This window comes from Anser cygnoides, chromosome 13, assembly GCF_040182565.1.
Source record: "Anser cygnoides isolate HZ-2024a breed goose chromosome 13, Taihu_goose_T2T_genome, whole genome shotgun sequence".
Taxonomy (NCBI): domain Eukaryota; kingdom Metazoa; phylum Chordata; class Aves; order Anseriformes; family Anatidae; genus Anser; species Anser cygnoides.
Window position 1 is genome coordinate 4,880,545 of NC_089885.1, and position 15,661 is coordinate 4,896,205.

At 47.3% G+C, this 15,661-nt stretch overlaps 1 protein-coding gene across 5 annotated transcripts in view; it reads left to right on the top strand.

Moving 5' to 3' along the window:
• Positions 1-15,661, top strand: part of NEXMIF (neurite extension and migration factor) — a 140,269-nt gene that overhangs the window by 75,599 nt on the left and 49,009 nt on the right. The window contains exon 1 of one of the 5 annotated variants that reach the window (XM_013185209.3): positions 11,815-11,986. The exons of the other annotated variants lie outside the window; for them this stretch is intronic. The gene's annotated coding sequence lies outside the window, so the exon portion shown is untranslated. Of the gene's footprint in view, positions 1-11,814; positions 11,987-15,661 lie in introns of those variants that run through there. 5 annotated transcript variants of the gene reach the window in all.

Genomic DNA, 15,661 nt, shown 5'->3' on the forward strand with positions numbered 1-15,661 from the left:
TTCGTACAGGTGCTGAGGCTCAATTCCTCCTAAAACAGGGAGAATTGAGGCTGCTCGGATTTCTGCACGATCCGTCCTTTTAATTTCAGACCCGAGTCTCAAAAACGCTACCATAATCCATGTGGCATTTCCTTTCTTCTTTTCATTAAATAAATTATTTGCTCTAACAAACCAAATGTGCATAACGAGGTGTTCTCAGCAAATCTGCACTTCTTGGAGCTTGCTGAGCTGCCACCCGCGACAGAGAGTTTTTCTTTAATAATTTTTTCTGTTCTTATATTAGCAATAGAAGTTAATTGCATCCACCTATTTAAGCAATTTCCAGAATTAGGTATTAGGCTTATGTTTTGAAGGAATTTGCTATATTTCTCTTTAAAAAACAATTCTTCACAAATAACAACACTTGATTTCTGCGGTTAATTGCACAGATTGAGTGATTTGGCACATGTCTGCATTTTCCAGATACTCCCTTTTTCTCTCCTTCAGTGGTGGCTATTTTTATAAACTCGCCATCACTCTCCGATAGTGCAGGCATCTTTTCTTAATTTACTTTTGAAGACAAATTTAATAAAGGAATTCCCTTTCTTAGCCATATTTGAATCATTCTTTTCATCTTTTCTCTTATTAATTCCCCTACTTCTTCTTAACCAGGTTTTCGCGTGTATGTTTATAAATAAGTCTTCCTTCATTCCTTAATCCTTTTGTCTAGCATTAACTCGTACTGTATTTTATTGTTAGCATTTAATTGACTCTGTGAGAATTAAATGTCCGTGTGGTACTTGCTGTTTGTTCTCCTCCTTGCTTTTCGCAGCGCTCCAGCTCCTACGAAGACATATCGGATGCTTAGGGTTTGGGGGGGGTTGCCGTGTGCGTGGGGGGTTGTTTTCCTCTGTTTTGTTTGAGCGGTGTTGTGTTAATTGTGGTATTCTTCCGAATTTGCCACCTGGCACGTTGTCAGCGCAGGTGGAATTTGGGCAATTCATTTTGCCAGCTCTGCTGATGGGTCTGGAGGTGCCAGATCTGGAAAGATGGCTGAGGAAGTCCTACGGGGCTTAGCTTTCTTTTATGGCTTTGCCTTGCAAAGGAAGCAAATAACTTGATATGCCTGAACTGATGTGGTTTGTGGCCACTGGTCCCAAATTTCAGTAAGGTAAGGTCCAAAGGAGGTCTCTAGCAGCTGGAGGGCCAAATTGCATCCTAGGCAAACGCAGACCGTCGTGGTGGAACCGTCCTTCCTTGCTTAAAATCCTCTGCAATGGGTTGGTCCAGGATTTTTTTTTTACTTTGGATTTGCAGCGAAAGGCTGCAGCCTCTTCAGGTTCATTTTTTCAGTGCCGATAACGCAGTAATTGAGTCAACCTGAGCTTCCCTGTTGAATTTCAGCTTATTGGCGTTATAATTAATTTTGACACGTAACACCACCCCTCCAACTTTCACTCCCAAATCTATTAATGCGTAACGATGAAAAGTGTGTTCTGTGCATAATATTGTTTTAGAGTTACAGATCTTAAGTCCTCGTTGTCTGAGAAGAGCAGAGTATAAATGCATTAAGTCCTCGTAGCTGCAGCTTGCTGAAGGCTGGAAAGGGTCTGAAGTTTCTTAGTTTGTGGTGACAACTTATCTTAGACGTGAAGTTAGCCGTGCGTTTTATTAAAACTTGAGCTCCACTCTTTTAGTTCAGTGTCTTTTCACTGTACTTGCTAACGTGCTAATTATAAGACACTGGACTGCATTACATCATGTTCAGCCTCGCTGCTTCGCAGTATTTATAGGACTGCAGCTTCCTTGGCTCGGTTTTTGTGAACTTAGAGAAGATGAAGGCAGTCAGTGGCAAAGAAACAAACAAACAAAAAGCCCACAACCCCGGGTGCGTTTGTTACAAAGGCCATTAGCAATTACATCACTGGCGTGCAGTTAGATTTCATTTTCCTTCTGTACTCGGTAAAACCCCAGAAAGAATGCCCATGAGGAATTAAGCCGTAAAGACTCTGGTGGAGGAAGTACGTTAAAAGCAATTAGCAGAAATTTAACAAAGTAGATGAAAATCAAATCGGGGCTCTCCCAGAATTTCCGACGCGGTGCTGGGTAATCCCCAGTGTTGGGTTTGCAGGAGGAAACCCGTGCTGGGGCTGGGGAGCCTGCTCCTGGCTCGGGCAAGCCCCAAGGAGTCCTCAGAAATTCCAGGAAATGCACATTTTCCCAGCCAAGAGCCTTTTGTTTTTTCTTTTCCTTTTTTTTTTTTTTTTGTCGTTTTTGGGTTTTACGTTACACATGACAGCGTGTTTGATGGAGATGCCAATTCCTGACTGCCTTTGTGGTGGCTTTTTTTTTTTTTTTTCCCTGTTTCCCTCCCCCCTCTCCTTTTTTCTTATTAAAAGCAAAGGAAAATGGGCAGATTGTCCTGCCTGGGGAGCACAGCTGAACAGCTGGTGCGGCTTCAGATCAGGAGGGGAGAAAGCAGGAGTAAAATGAGTGCTTGGAGAGAGCGAGCAAACATCTCGGGGAGAACCGGGCTCGCTTCGCTCTGCAAACAAAATGGAAGCGTCAGCGAAAGCGGGGCTGCCGGGGACGGGGTGCTGGGCTGCGTGCTTCTCAAAATCACAATTTGCAGCCTGCCCTCTGCCTGGCGTGCGAGCCGAGGGCAACTCCGGCACCAGCGGGCTGTGAGAGGTGGCGAGGCGGAGGAAGGAGGCTCTCGTTATTTCTGTAACAGCCAAGGAGTATAACCCAACTGTTGTCACCAGCAGAAACTGAACTGGAACACCCTTTGCAAGGAGACTGAGGATGAAAAGGGCAAGATGCAGTAAAACGCCAGCGGTGCATGCTGGAGCCTCGCCGGCCGGGCAGGTGCCATGCCCCTGGGCTGCAGGAGGTGCCCAGGGGGTACAGGGGGATTTGGGCAGCTGGTGCTCAGCCTGGGGGAGCTGAGCGGGGTCTCTGCGAGGAACACGTCTGCTGTGAAAGCCCAGGAGCTGGGGTAACGTCCTGGAGGAGGCCAAGGGATGGATGGCCTTTTCTGGGGGGGCTGGAGCAGCCAAGGCTTGTGGTCGTCCTTCTTCACCGTGACAGCACAAAGGCCTGGTCAGGGTAGATTTTGGGCACCGCTGCCCCAAATGTGCCGCCTGCTCTGCTGCAACAGGAGTCCATAAATTAACATAGGAACAACTGTTATACCCACATTCCTGCTCCAAATTCTCAAAAGTCCCTGCTTTTCTCTATAAATCCATACCTGGATTGTCAGTGGGGGCTGCAGCAGGGAACATCGTGTCACCGATTACTTCCAGAGCTCGATTCCTTGCCCTGCTGGATCCTGGGTCTGCAGTGATCTCCAGCCCCATGCTTCGCGTGGAGCTGGAGGAAAGGTGGCCGGATCGCTGCGGAGACATGGAGAGAACGTCAAAGGTAAAGCTAAACAACAGGGCAGACACAAAAAGGCTGTGAGTGAGGTGGAAATTGCAGGCAAATAGACAATAGAAGAAAGTTTAAGTAGCAATTTGTTCTCCTCTGCACAAGGAAACGCACTTCATTTTTGAAAGACCATCCTTCAGGAAGCTGTACTCCTAAATGCAGAACTAAATATACCCTGGGAGAACCGAAACTGATTATTGTGCTACCCCTCAAACGTGCACGCAGGAAAACAAAAGTGAACAGTGATTGACAGAGTTAATCTGTTCTTAATAGGTGTTTTATTTCAATATTCATTTTTCTCATTTGCATAACTGCTTTCCTTCAGATTTCCTCTCAATACCGAGCCTTTCTCCTGGCTCCTCCTGCGTTGGCGGAGGTGGGTCAGGACCTGGGGACATCCCTGGTGTGTCAAAACCTGTGGCTACCCAAAGGGACCCTGCCAGCAAGTGCTGAGCTCGGAAAGCCATTCAATTCTTGGTGCAAGATCGTTTTCTCCTCGAAATAATAGTACAGGATTTTTCTTAACAACTTCAGTCCTGTTTCTTGTGTCTCAGATGAAAACCCACGAGGTGCTGAGCTGCTTCTGCATGCTAAAGGTTCTTGATGAGGGAGATAAAAAAGAGCGTGCGAGACTGATGCACGCTGAGGCAGCATTTCCAAGGCGTTTCTCACAGCCCTCCGGGAGAAAGAGGAGGAGAGGCTCCTTTTGCTGGCTCTACAAGAGCAATTGTGTGTGTTCCCTTCCAGTTGTTAAACACTGGAGTTGGGCTGGAAACCCAGAACATCTCAGGTTAACTCCACGTTAACACAAATCCACCAAAATCAGCATCCAAGCGTGCCCAGGGCAGCAGCTTCTGCTACAAAGAATCGCTGGATTAAATGAGGGGACCATCAAAAATGGGGTTCACACCAAAATAGGTCCGGGTGTTGGTGGGTGACGAAGCTCACCTTGTTGTTTCAGCCTGGAGGAGAGCCCAGCTCTCCTGGCCATGGCCTTGGCACTACGCGTTGGCCATCAGTCCTGGGGGCTCCCCACAATGCCCAGGCGCCTTGTTCCCTGCATGAATTTCTTTAATCTCGCTGTTCTCCCTGGGAAATTTCTGACGACTTGCCCTCCAGAGCTCCCCGCTCTAAAAATCCATTTGGATAATGCCTGGGACATGATGGCTTTCTCCCTCCTGCCTGTCTCCGTGCCTCCCAAGCATCCCTAAATGTGTCCCTGGGATAAGTTCTCGTCTTCCCAGAGGGATTTTGTAGAGCTGGAGAATGCTGATAAATGTGAAATGTTTCCACGCAGTAGCACAAGGATCTTGGTTTAGGTAAGAAATACGTATCGTAAATAAGGCTAACTTTTGCATTAAAAAGAAATCCAGGAAGAACGCCAGTATCCTCCCTCTGAAAGAAAGCAAAATGAAAAACCACAAACTCCACCTCGTCTGATGTAAATACACGAACTTGAATATCCGCGATTTCTTACATTTCTCTGGAAAGCTTTAGGTGCTCTTTAAAGTTCAGATTGCTTTTTCATATGCGAATTACTGGTCTGATTTCTGTACTGCTTGTAAGAAATGATGCAAAATTTGTTTAAAGGATTTAATGAGTTCTGGGCTGTCTGCATCACATAGCATCTCCGTACTGCGTGGCACACATCAGGCACCACTAAGTATTTCTACATCTTTCTTCAAAAGATGCCATAACCATCAAAGATACTTGCTATAAATGATTCTGAATGTGTGGATTTTTTCTCTACAGTGAGATCTGCATATCCAGTATATTAAAGGAAATGTGTTTTCCTTGAAGGAGGGAGATAGTTTGTACGTTAGAGTTCTTCTTGGGACATCTGCACAGCCCATTTATTTCATTTCATTTTGTCCTATTTTACCCATTTGTTTGTTGTTGTAGAATTAAGCTTCATTAAGGAAAAACAATAAAATACAATGTATAGGGCTCGAATAATGCCAGGCTTAATCCTGAATAAGAAATGTTTTGAGGAGAAAGGATCTCATGTTGGTTGGCCATAAAGAGCCCTTGCATGCCGAGCAAGCCACCTGAAAGATGCTACCAGAGGAGCCCCGGCTAACCTAGACGCTGCCTTTTCTCTTCCTCTAGACTGTCTTCTACACCTCAGATAAAAATCACATCTTGTTATTGGTGTGAGGATAAAGAGCAGATGCATACAGTAAAATACAGCTTATTAAACTACGGCTTAGATTGGTTAATTACTTTCTCTGCATTAATAGAGGATCAGGGCTGCCACTGTCGTTTTTAGAATTCAGCAGGTTCTTTTCTGCCTCTGTAGAAGTGAGTCAGTACAGTTCCTGCTTTGATTTACAAAATTGGATTTTAATCTCTTTGAAACCATTATGCTAAATCAATTTTTAACATAGCAGAGCATGGAGGTACAAAGCCCCTCTTGTTCTCATGTTGCTGACTCTTTGGATGAGTGAGCACCATATAAACAAGACTTAAACGACATCTATGTGGAAGAGCTCGTGCCAGCGTGGAAATACAGTTTTGCTCTATTACGATGATTAGCGACTGTGGTGCGGACAAAGAAGATAAAGGTGTGGCTGCGAGTGCTGCTGCCGCTAAGAAATCCTCCCTCCGGTGCGGCGGTCAGGAAGGACATGGGAGGACTCGCAGGATTTGGGTGTGGGGTTTTGTGTGTGTGTGTGTGGTTTTTTTGCCTTCCCCTTAGCCCGGCTCTGGAGCTGTCAAGGCACGAGATGAATCACCCCTCTGATGTTTTGGATTTCTGGCAACGGTAGCGATCGGGCAATCATCCAAATCCAGCAAGAGCGCTGATAGTAATGAATGGGAAGTTCATATGATTTCATATGGAAAGCAGGAGGAAGAGTTTGGAGAAGATGCTCTATGCATACACAGGCGTGCACTTCCCCTTTATTCTGCTCTTTCTTTCTGAACTTTATGGCATCCCTCTGTCTGGCTGATAAATCAGATTTGCTGTGGGATGGGGAGGGGACGAAACCCTTCTGAAATGCTAGCAGCAGGTCCGAGCTGCAGTGCTTTGGACTGGACTGAAAATCTCTGGACTTGAAGTGGTTGTAGACCTATCCTTCTTGCCTACTGCCCAGTTTGAGATGCAACTTGCATATCCTGTTTGTGTCCTATAGGGATATAGCGATGGTTCCCCCACTTCCCCTGCCCCAAACTCTCCAGGGAAGACTATCTGGAGAAAAATCTTTCTATCGGCTTTTTTTATCCTACTTTAATTAAAAACTTAGAGCGTGAGATCTTTCAGAAAACTTCGCCGATACTTTGCAACAACCGAGTCTTGAAGACTGTTGAGCCTGCCCCCATCCTTATTCGTCCTTTCTTATGGGTATTACCTGGAATATTCTGGACTGTTCAAGTGAAAAGGGCGTATGGAATATTGTACTTGGCCACGTTCACTTTAGTAAAACCCAATAATAAGTGTAAAAGTTAGCTGCAAAACAAATAGAATTATGTGGGAATATGAAGGGAGGATAAATTCCTTACCCCTTAAAATCTCCTTTAGGAAAAAAGAAATGTTGCGAGATTTGGGCAATTTGCTACATAATAAGTCTCGTTGCCTAAAAGCTGAGGATATTAGCGAAACAATGATGCAGAAATGAGGCAGTTGTTTTATCTGCGTGTGAGGGGTTAAGTCTGTGGAAGGCGTACGTTGGCTTTCAGCTTTTGCGCTGTCGGTGCAACATGCCTCAGAGTTACGGCACGGAAGGATCGATTCCTCTGCTCCTTCTTTCCTGAGCCTCCTTTGTCATGGGCTTAGATCAGCTGGGGAAGGCTCTCCTGCCTTCTGGTCATGCTGGACGAGGGGCTGCCAAAAAAATGGGAATATTTATTAGAGTTAAAATAAAGGGGCTCTTCCATTCGGGAATTAGTGGAGAAGGGGGTTGCCTTAGAAGCAAAATTTGGGTCCTGCTCCTTGTCACAGTGGTCTCGTGGCCCATGGTGATGCTGATGGACGAGGGTAGCGCTGCAGTCCTGTGTTGCAGTGGTTGTAGCTGGTGGTTTAATCTGTATTTCTGTTTGTGGGGTGGTTCCTCCCCGCTCTCTGCGTAACACGCTCGCTGCCTTTTCAATAGCACCATGATTGAGGTCCTAGGGGCTTCTTCTTCGTTAGAAAACTCAGTTCTGGTCCCTGTTTTGGGCCAAAATGGCAACTTCCATCCGCTTTTAAACAGTATCAATTTAACTTGAGAGCGAGCACATGAATTTGCTAATAATCTCTGATTATTCCACGCTAATCTTGCAGTTGTAGAGCCTGGATCCCACTGACATTCAGCAGATGAGTTATTAATTATTTTCCTTTCTATCGCCTGCCCTTCATGCCAGATTTCTCAACACCTTTCGGTCTGCATTGTTAGCTGTGCTGTTTGACACTGATTAGTTCTTTATGCTCTCCTTTCCTCGAGTAGGTAACGTTGCTGAGCATCCCCCCAGCACCAGTCCCAGTTACTCAGGTAGCAGCTCCATCAGGTAAGGAACCTCTGCCATCACCTTGGCATTGTTTTTTTGAGGGCTCAGGGCTGTGCAACGCCCCGTGAGCAGGCTCGAGGCTGTAAAAAGCTCGCGGTGGCAGGCAGACAGGCGAGCATCGCTGTAACCTCGCCGCGGTGCTGGTGCTGGAATAGGAAAACTCTTTCAAAACGCTGCACTGAACGGCTGCATTGCCAGCCAGGATCCCAAAATAACCACCTTTCAGTTGGTAAAATAAATCATAAAAGTCTGTCAGATCCAAAATGTAATGGTTGGGCAAATTAATCCATTGTTGTATTGTTATAGTGCTCTAATCATATTTTTATATATCCCAGGAGCTGGAACTAAGAAGCATTTTGCTGTCATTGCAAACACAATAATAAGAATAGTCTTAACAAAGTGACGTGCACTAAGTTGACTTTCTGCAATACATTTCAGCGGAAATTACAGATGCTTTTTACATTTCATTATCATTAAGGTACAAATAACTTTCTTGTATTGAAAACCAGGCCTACTTTATCTGGTTTAATAATTATATTGAGGCTCATTATGGACACCTTGTTTGTAATTCGTGCTTTTCTTATTGAATTCTAAGTGTGTTATTACAAAAGTATGTACTTTAACAGATGGAGTATATGATGGCAGTGTTTAGTTCCAGTTGATCTTTTCCAAAGAATGCGCTGAACGATCTCAGGCTAAATACAACCCAGTCAACATCCAGCTCGATTTGTTCCTACCAGCATTATTCCAGCTGCTCGGAGGCGAGCAGAGAGCCGGAGATGCCGTTGGATGGAGGACGGCAGCGGGAAGGGAGCGTCTGGTGGGCTCGTGCAGACCTTGGGAAGAAGTACGGGGCCAGTGTCACAGGCAGGGGGGACTTTCCCAAGGAAATATCTTAGTTGGTGTCAAGGTTGTCTCATTTGCCAGTGGGATATTGCTTTAATGGTGTTCTTTTTTCCTCTCCAGTTTACATAATGAGATCAAGCTAATTAAACCATGTCTAGCTCTGGGAAAAGATCAAAATGTGAGCTCTTTTTATTTCTTTTTATTAAAACCTTCGCCCTGTAATAGAAGATTATAGGAAGTACTTTGCTACCAGTGCCTCTTGCTCTTCCCTGGCAAAAAATAGAGTTCTTTTTTACTGGTACATGCTTGGTTTTAATTGTTTTTTCTTCTAGTTTTCCATGTTTCAGGAGCTTACAGGAGTTCCTGGTGTGGTTCGGTAGATGAGGTAGAGGAATAAGGACAAGCAGATGCAGCAAGGTGTTGTAGCCAAAAGCCAGCTCTTCAGTGAAGCCCACAGGGACGTGCTCTGTGTCTGCTCCCATGAAGGTTTGGAGCTGCTTCTTGGGCTGTTTTACCTGGCATGCTCCTCGTTAGTCATAGCTGACTGCCCAGCGCCAAGTGTAGCCTGAGGTGTGCCCCCATTCCTTGGACCCCCCGGGAATGTTTTTTACAACCTCCCCAAATTTTCAGTGTTTTTTCCCCATTAAATTCTGTCTTCATCATTATTATTTTAATTTTGGGGGTGAAAATACAGCATTTTTTTTTCTTAGATGGATGAAATGAAATGGCCAAACGCCCATGAGCGCTCATGACCCGTCGAGTAGCACCGGTCGGAGATACCGTCACCTGGTGCCAGGCATGGTGACACCGGGCCATAGATGACCACCACGTGCCTTCGGTTGTTTCTCTTGTGTAGAAATGCCCCGATTCAGCAGTCACAGCCCTGGCAGCTCCTCGCTGTGTCAAGGTCACGGATCTGAGCCCCACGTCCAACATGACGTGCTGGCACCGCTGGCATCGCCTGTGTTCAGCCCTACCCAGCACTCGCCCCTAGCCTAGCTGAGGAGAGGCTTCACAGGCTGATATTAAGGCGAGGAGTTATTGCCAATATTAATATATTACTGTATTAGATCATGCTAATTATGTTTTAAGCTACAATGATTTCAGAAGGATGGAGAGGAAATGAGGGCTCTCCCATGCCTTCTCCCTCTTTAGAAGGAAGCAAGGTTCAAGTATTATTTTCTCTTCCAGAGGGGAGGAACAGCTGTGCCGGGGCTCTGAAGTAAGTTTATAATGATTGAGTTGAATTGCAGAGTGCATTTTAGGTTGCATTCAAATCAGGGCAATTTCCCTTCCCTCTGTGACAGAGCAAGGAGCTCTCCACTTTGATCGTTGATGTAGACTTGGAGAGAGAGTGGGGGGGGAAAGAGAAAGAAAGCTTTTGTTTCGGGCGTGTTGTGGTTTTCCTGCCTCCTGTTCCCACGGTGAAACAGGGGAAATGCTGTCGTTCATGGACAGATGGCCACGAGTGCTCCTGCCCTACAGGTCCTGCTCCTGCTCCATGGGGTGCCCCTCCTGCTCCCCACCCTGTGCTGCACGTTGATCTGTTCCTCCCGGGCAGCTTGGGAGCCCCCCAGGACAATTTCTTCCGTGCCTTGTTGGCTGCTGGCGTGGTTTTGCTGCAGCATTTCAGGCAGTCACTGCCTTTGGGAGCTGCCTCACTGCCGTAGTCCCGAATGGGGAGCGGGATCCCAGCCCGTCACGCAGACCCCGTTAGCTGGTTGTCATCACCATGCCCAATTCCTGAGTCCTTGCACGGGGCACGTGCACGGGAAGCCTTTTATGCTTGGATAAATAAGTCAGTCCTTGTCACAGTGACATGTACACGTCTGCTTTCTTTGCCTCTGCAACTTCACCAGCAAGCCAAATGCACTTAATAATGTTTTTCGCTGTATTTCAGTGGTATGAATGTACGTGAAAATTACAGCAAAGGCATCATTTTTTTAACAGCTGTGTTTAGTTGAATAACAGATTTAGAAAGTGCAGACTTTAATTAATCTGTGTTTTCTGCTGGGATTTCAGCACCATCTGATTTACTTTTCATGGCTGAAAAGTGTAATTGTAGTTTTTCCCTTTAGCTGCGGGTGTATCCTCCCAAGAAATTGATTCGGTTCTTCTTTTTCTTAAAGAAAACTCAATATCAGACTAATGGTGCCTGGCACGCCGTGCAGGTGATGCGCTCGCCCCGGGTGGTGGTGGCGAGCCGGGCAGGGCTGGCTCGGGAGGGCTCTTCTCCTCCTGCCTCCGGGTGGAGGAGAGGAGCACCTGGCCCAAATCCCATCCTGTGCTCGGATTTGTTGAACAAAGGGCGAGGATGGGGGTTACTGGGAAAAAAAAAAAAACAACGCAGAGCAGGAAGGGTTTTCCCCATGTGTATTGTGATTTATTTTTTTTAGTTGGATTTATGGTAGGGAGGCTCTGCCTCTCTCTGCTCGCTGTTCATTGTGAGGCGTGTTGGTGCCCTAACTCCTGCGATGTTGTTCAAAAACCTCTCTGCAGAAGGCGGTGCTGGGTGGTGGCTTCGTGGACTGTGGTGGTGAGGGCTGAGCAATAGGTTGAGGAGCTGCGGTGATAAATTGCATTTATTATGCACTGTTGATCGCGCGTTATTCCATCTCTGTTGGGATGAACAGGAGTGTTACAAACATGCAGAGTGCCTTGATGGCTTTCATTGGGGATTTTTTTTTCTTTAAAAATCAGTTGATTGTGCAAATGTGCCCTTTCCCAGCCCTCCTTCTGCTCTGGGACAAGGGTGAGGACTCCTGCCCAGAGCCAGGAGCACTTGTTCAGAGCTGGGTCAGAGGACAGGAAGTTTGTACAGAATAAGGGCACTATTTCTGTTTTTAGAGGGGATCAAATTATTGTAGTTAGGTGTACTTTCCCCCATTTTTATTTTATTAGGTTGGTATGGAGTTTGGATGTCTTAAGGGCTTTGAGCGCAAAGCCCATGATGTCTGAAGGGAAGCGGTGCGTTTAGACTCAGAGTGTAATCTCAGGATGGCTGCTAATCTGAATAAGATTAAAAAAAAATACAAAATCTTGATGGGTTTTAAAACTTATTTTAATTAAGGTTTTCCCTTTCATCTCACCAAAGCCCAGAATTAGCCCCCTCATGCTCCCCCAGATACGGATCGGCTGCCGTTGTGCACAGGAAGGGCCAAACCCCGGCGCAGGAGCGCAAATCCTGGAGACGCTGCGGGGATGCAAGGTGGAAAGGAAGGAGCCCGAAGCAAGCCCTGCCAGCATGGTGAGCTGCAGCACGCCGAGGTTCCCCCAGCAGCTCCCCAGCTCTGTTTTTTGGTGTATTTTATGGGGTGGATGCAGCCCCGCTGGCCGCAGCAACACTACCCTGCTGCCTTCCCAAGCGTGGGTGCGCTCGGCGGGACGACCCCGTTCCCTGCAAGCCTCGGCCCCGGCACGGAGCCAAGGAGAAGCGAGGCCGGCGAACAATCAGGAATCAAAGGAGCCACCTGCACGCCACGGGGAGCCGCTCCCCGGGAGGCTGCAGCCTTTGCCAGCGCTCGCTGCCGAGCCTCCTTCTGCAGCTCCTGGAGGGGGGAGCAGGGCTGCTCCCCAAAATCCCGTAAAGAGGTGTCCTTACCATCCATCCAGCCATGAACAAGACCTGGGTGGACAGCGAGGGCACCTCTTCATCCACGAGAAAACCTTTTTTTTCCCCTCTTCCTCCTGCTGAGCAGGGGAAACGCTGGGAGCGACAATGGAGCCAGGCTGGAGGCAGCTTTGGGGATGCCCCTATTTAGGGGACGGCCTCATCGCGCCCTGCTGGCAGGGAGCTCTGCCTTGCAGCCTGCCCCAGAGGAAAATTAGGTCTTTTCCCCAGCATTTTTATCCTCTGCTGCTTTGCAGAGGACCCCGCGAGGGGGAGGGGGGTGAGGGGTGGTGTGATGTGCCTCCCCAGGTGTGTTTTCACCTGGCCGGGAGGCTGGCAGCTTCTGCTCGTCGCTTCAGAGGGCAGATAGTATTTATTTTGGAGAGGGAGCCAATGTGTGATGTGCGTGCGTGCGTGCGCGCCGCTGCCTGTTTTTCGTGCCGAGGAAGACATGTTCGGTCCCAGCCCCCTTCCAGCCACGTGTGCCTCGGTCTCAGCAGGAGCTCTGCGAAAAGGAAAAGCAGCGCTCGCAAAGCCGGGTTAAAAAAAAAAAAAAAACAGGCTTTTTTCTAGCACGCAAGCATTACCTGTGGCTATTTATACCCTCCTCCAAGGCTATTTATGCCCTCTCCCCACTGCCGGCTGGGGAAAATTCTTGGATTTGGTGTTTTTGGTGGCTCAGGGATATTCCCCAGCAGTGCAGGGCCGTGTGCATCTGATGCCTGGACTGCGATCTCCACGTTGCCTTTCACTGATGGTCGTATAAAACAAGAAACTGTAACATGCAATTTTTCCTGCTCATATATAACCAGTAGAAACCACAGCTGTGAGTGAAGGGGCGAGATTTCAAGCCTGAGACACCAGAAAGCCTCTCTGCAGTGGTTAACATTTGGTCAATTGGGTGTCCGACGAGCAACGCCGTGCTACCTCTGCCTCTTGTTGGATGATGGTGTTTGCAGGCTGGGTTTCATTTATTACAGAAATTACAGTATTCATTTATTACAGAAATTGGATTGTGCTCAGCATCTGTTTTAAACCTGGGTCGCATCCCTGCCCGTGATGGTGATGCCATGTGTGGGGCGTGGGGATCCGTCTGCCCAATATAACCATGCTCATAGAGTTGATCGAGGTCGCTCATTGAGTCTGATCCTCGTCCCATGCTGTGCAGCAGACAGGGAGCACCACGGGGTTATTTTCGTGTTTCCAGGACCCTGGTGGAGGCAGCGCGCTGGGCTTGCTGCAGCCCTGATCCCCCAGCTGCAGCAAACGTCTTCAGCAGGGACTGCGCCACAAAGCAGACCATCGTCTCGCTGCCCAAACCAGTGGCTCCTCTCCTCGGGGTTGTCTTTGTTTGGGAATAGCGTATGGACCCATGGGAATGGGCTGTCCAGCGGAGTTTCTTAGTGATTTTTGAAAGGATAAGGGAAAGGATTGCAGCGTCCTGTGTGCCTGCTCCATACCGAGCCCACGCTGCTGTGCGCGGTGGGCAACACTTGTAAATTCCCAGCTCTTCCCTTCTTCTTGTTAGTCTGTCCCTTTGGCAATGTCTGCAATGAGAATATGAGGGTGTTTTTTTATTCTTCTTCACAGAAATAGCCTCCGACTCCTCGTGAACCCGCAAATGGGTTTCTCAGCCTCCTGCCACCCGAGGTGTAAATGAGACAGGAGCGGGGCTGGACTCGAATCCTTTCCCTGGCAGCCCCGGCAGCCGTCCTCCCGGGGACAGCCGCTGCCTCGGGGCCGAGCTTTGCGTTCTTCCCCCGTCGCATGGATTATGGTTACTTCCTTTAAATGCTCACCAAATCTGCCTCTAATGACTGCGGGTGCCGGTGTGTGCGCTGGGACGCGCGGCCGCTCGGCACGAGGGGCAGGGACCCCCAAATCCCGAACAGCCGTGATTTACTGCGCAGCTTGGGCAAAGTGCATTTGTTGCCTTGGAAACAAATAGCAGCAGTGAACAACTAAATGAAATTTATGGAATCAACTTCAATAAATCTTGATGATAAATGTGCAAAAACATACACAATTTGATGAAGATCTACAGTATGCAGATGGGAGGGGTGATAGGAAGTTATAGGACTGCTTCAGATATGTTTTTGGGCTGCCACAAATACGTTCCTATAATACGTTGTTTTTTTTTGTTTCTGAGGAAGCTGTCTGCTTCTTTTCATAGATATGGCATTTAATTTTGATTTCCAGGGTATCTTTTAGCTTAATTGGCACACTGGATGATTGCAGTGTGTTGTTTTGTCTTTTGCAATCCCTGATTCAGAGCTAACTCAGGATAAAAATAAAATCCAGAACTGTGGCAATCGAAGAGAGCAAAATGCAGCGAGTGTTGGGTCACGTGCCCCCAAGCCAGGTGCAAAATATCCCAAATTATTTGCAGCATTTATCCAGGATGCCTCCCTGACCCCTGGTATGGGTCTGTGTGTTTTGCAGGACGAGGACAGGGCAGCGATGCAGAGTTGCGGAGCGGCGCGGCGTGGGGAATGGTCTCTGTGCTCACCTGTGCGTAGGGATGCCTTTATTTTTTTTTGTAGAAGCACAAAAAATCGCAAGTGATATTTTCTAAAATAGTTATTGTTGTTTCTGGCTTGACCTGTGGATCGATAAAGGTTCGGGAATACCAGCGGGCTTGTCTGGAGACTGCTGCAAACCTTTAACGCGGCCCTTAATGGAATTTGATGTTTTTCCATTAGTTCCCGTGCCTCTCCTCGTTACAGTGCCTTATTTTCACCTTCCTCCACCGGGTCAGGACGCGGGGGGAATCGCTGCTTCCCCAGCGATTCCTTCTTGGTCGGAGCCTTTGTAATGTTGACTGGGCTCAGAACGGGACTTTCCTGAAGCTGTGGGGTGCTGCAGACCTCCACGGCGTCCTCCCCACACGCGGCAGAGCAGGGTTGCTCTTCCCGTTAGCATCCAGCTGTACAAGACAGCTTGAACTCTGTTAGGAGCTAAATTTGGCGGCTCGCTAACTTCTTTTTGATATGTTTTTATAGTTTCGTTGTATTATGACACCCGGTTTTAAATTTGCATGAGTAAATGAGCCTCTCGCTAAGTCAGGTAAAGAGATTTTTCACTTATCTACCATGAAATAAGGCATTAAAAAAATGGTAAGAAGAGAAAGCAGTGTATCCTTGACATATTTAGTTTACGGTTTTTTTTTCAGCTGTGCTGACTGAACGCTCCTAATTATTAATGATACAATAAAGCTATTTGTACTGCATCTAGCAGGCAAAATAATTTCATATTAGGAAGACTTTTCATAATAAATTCAGTGTTTTGTACCAGAGCAGTTTTTTTTGAAAA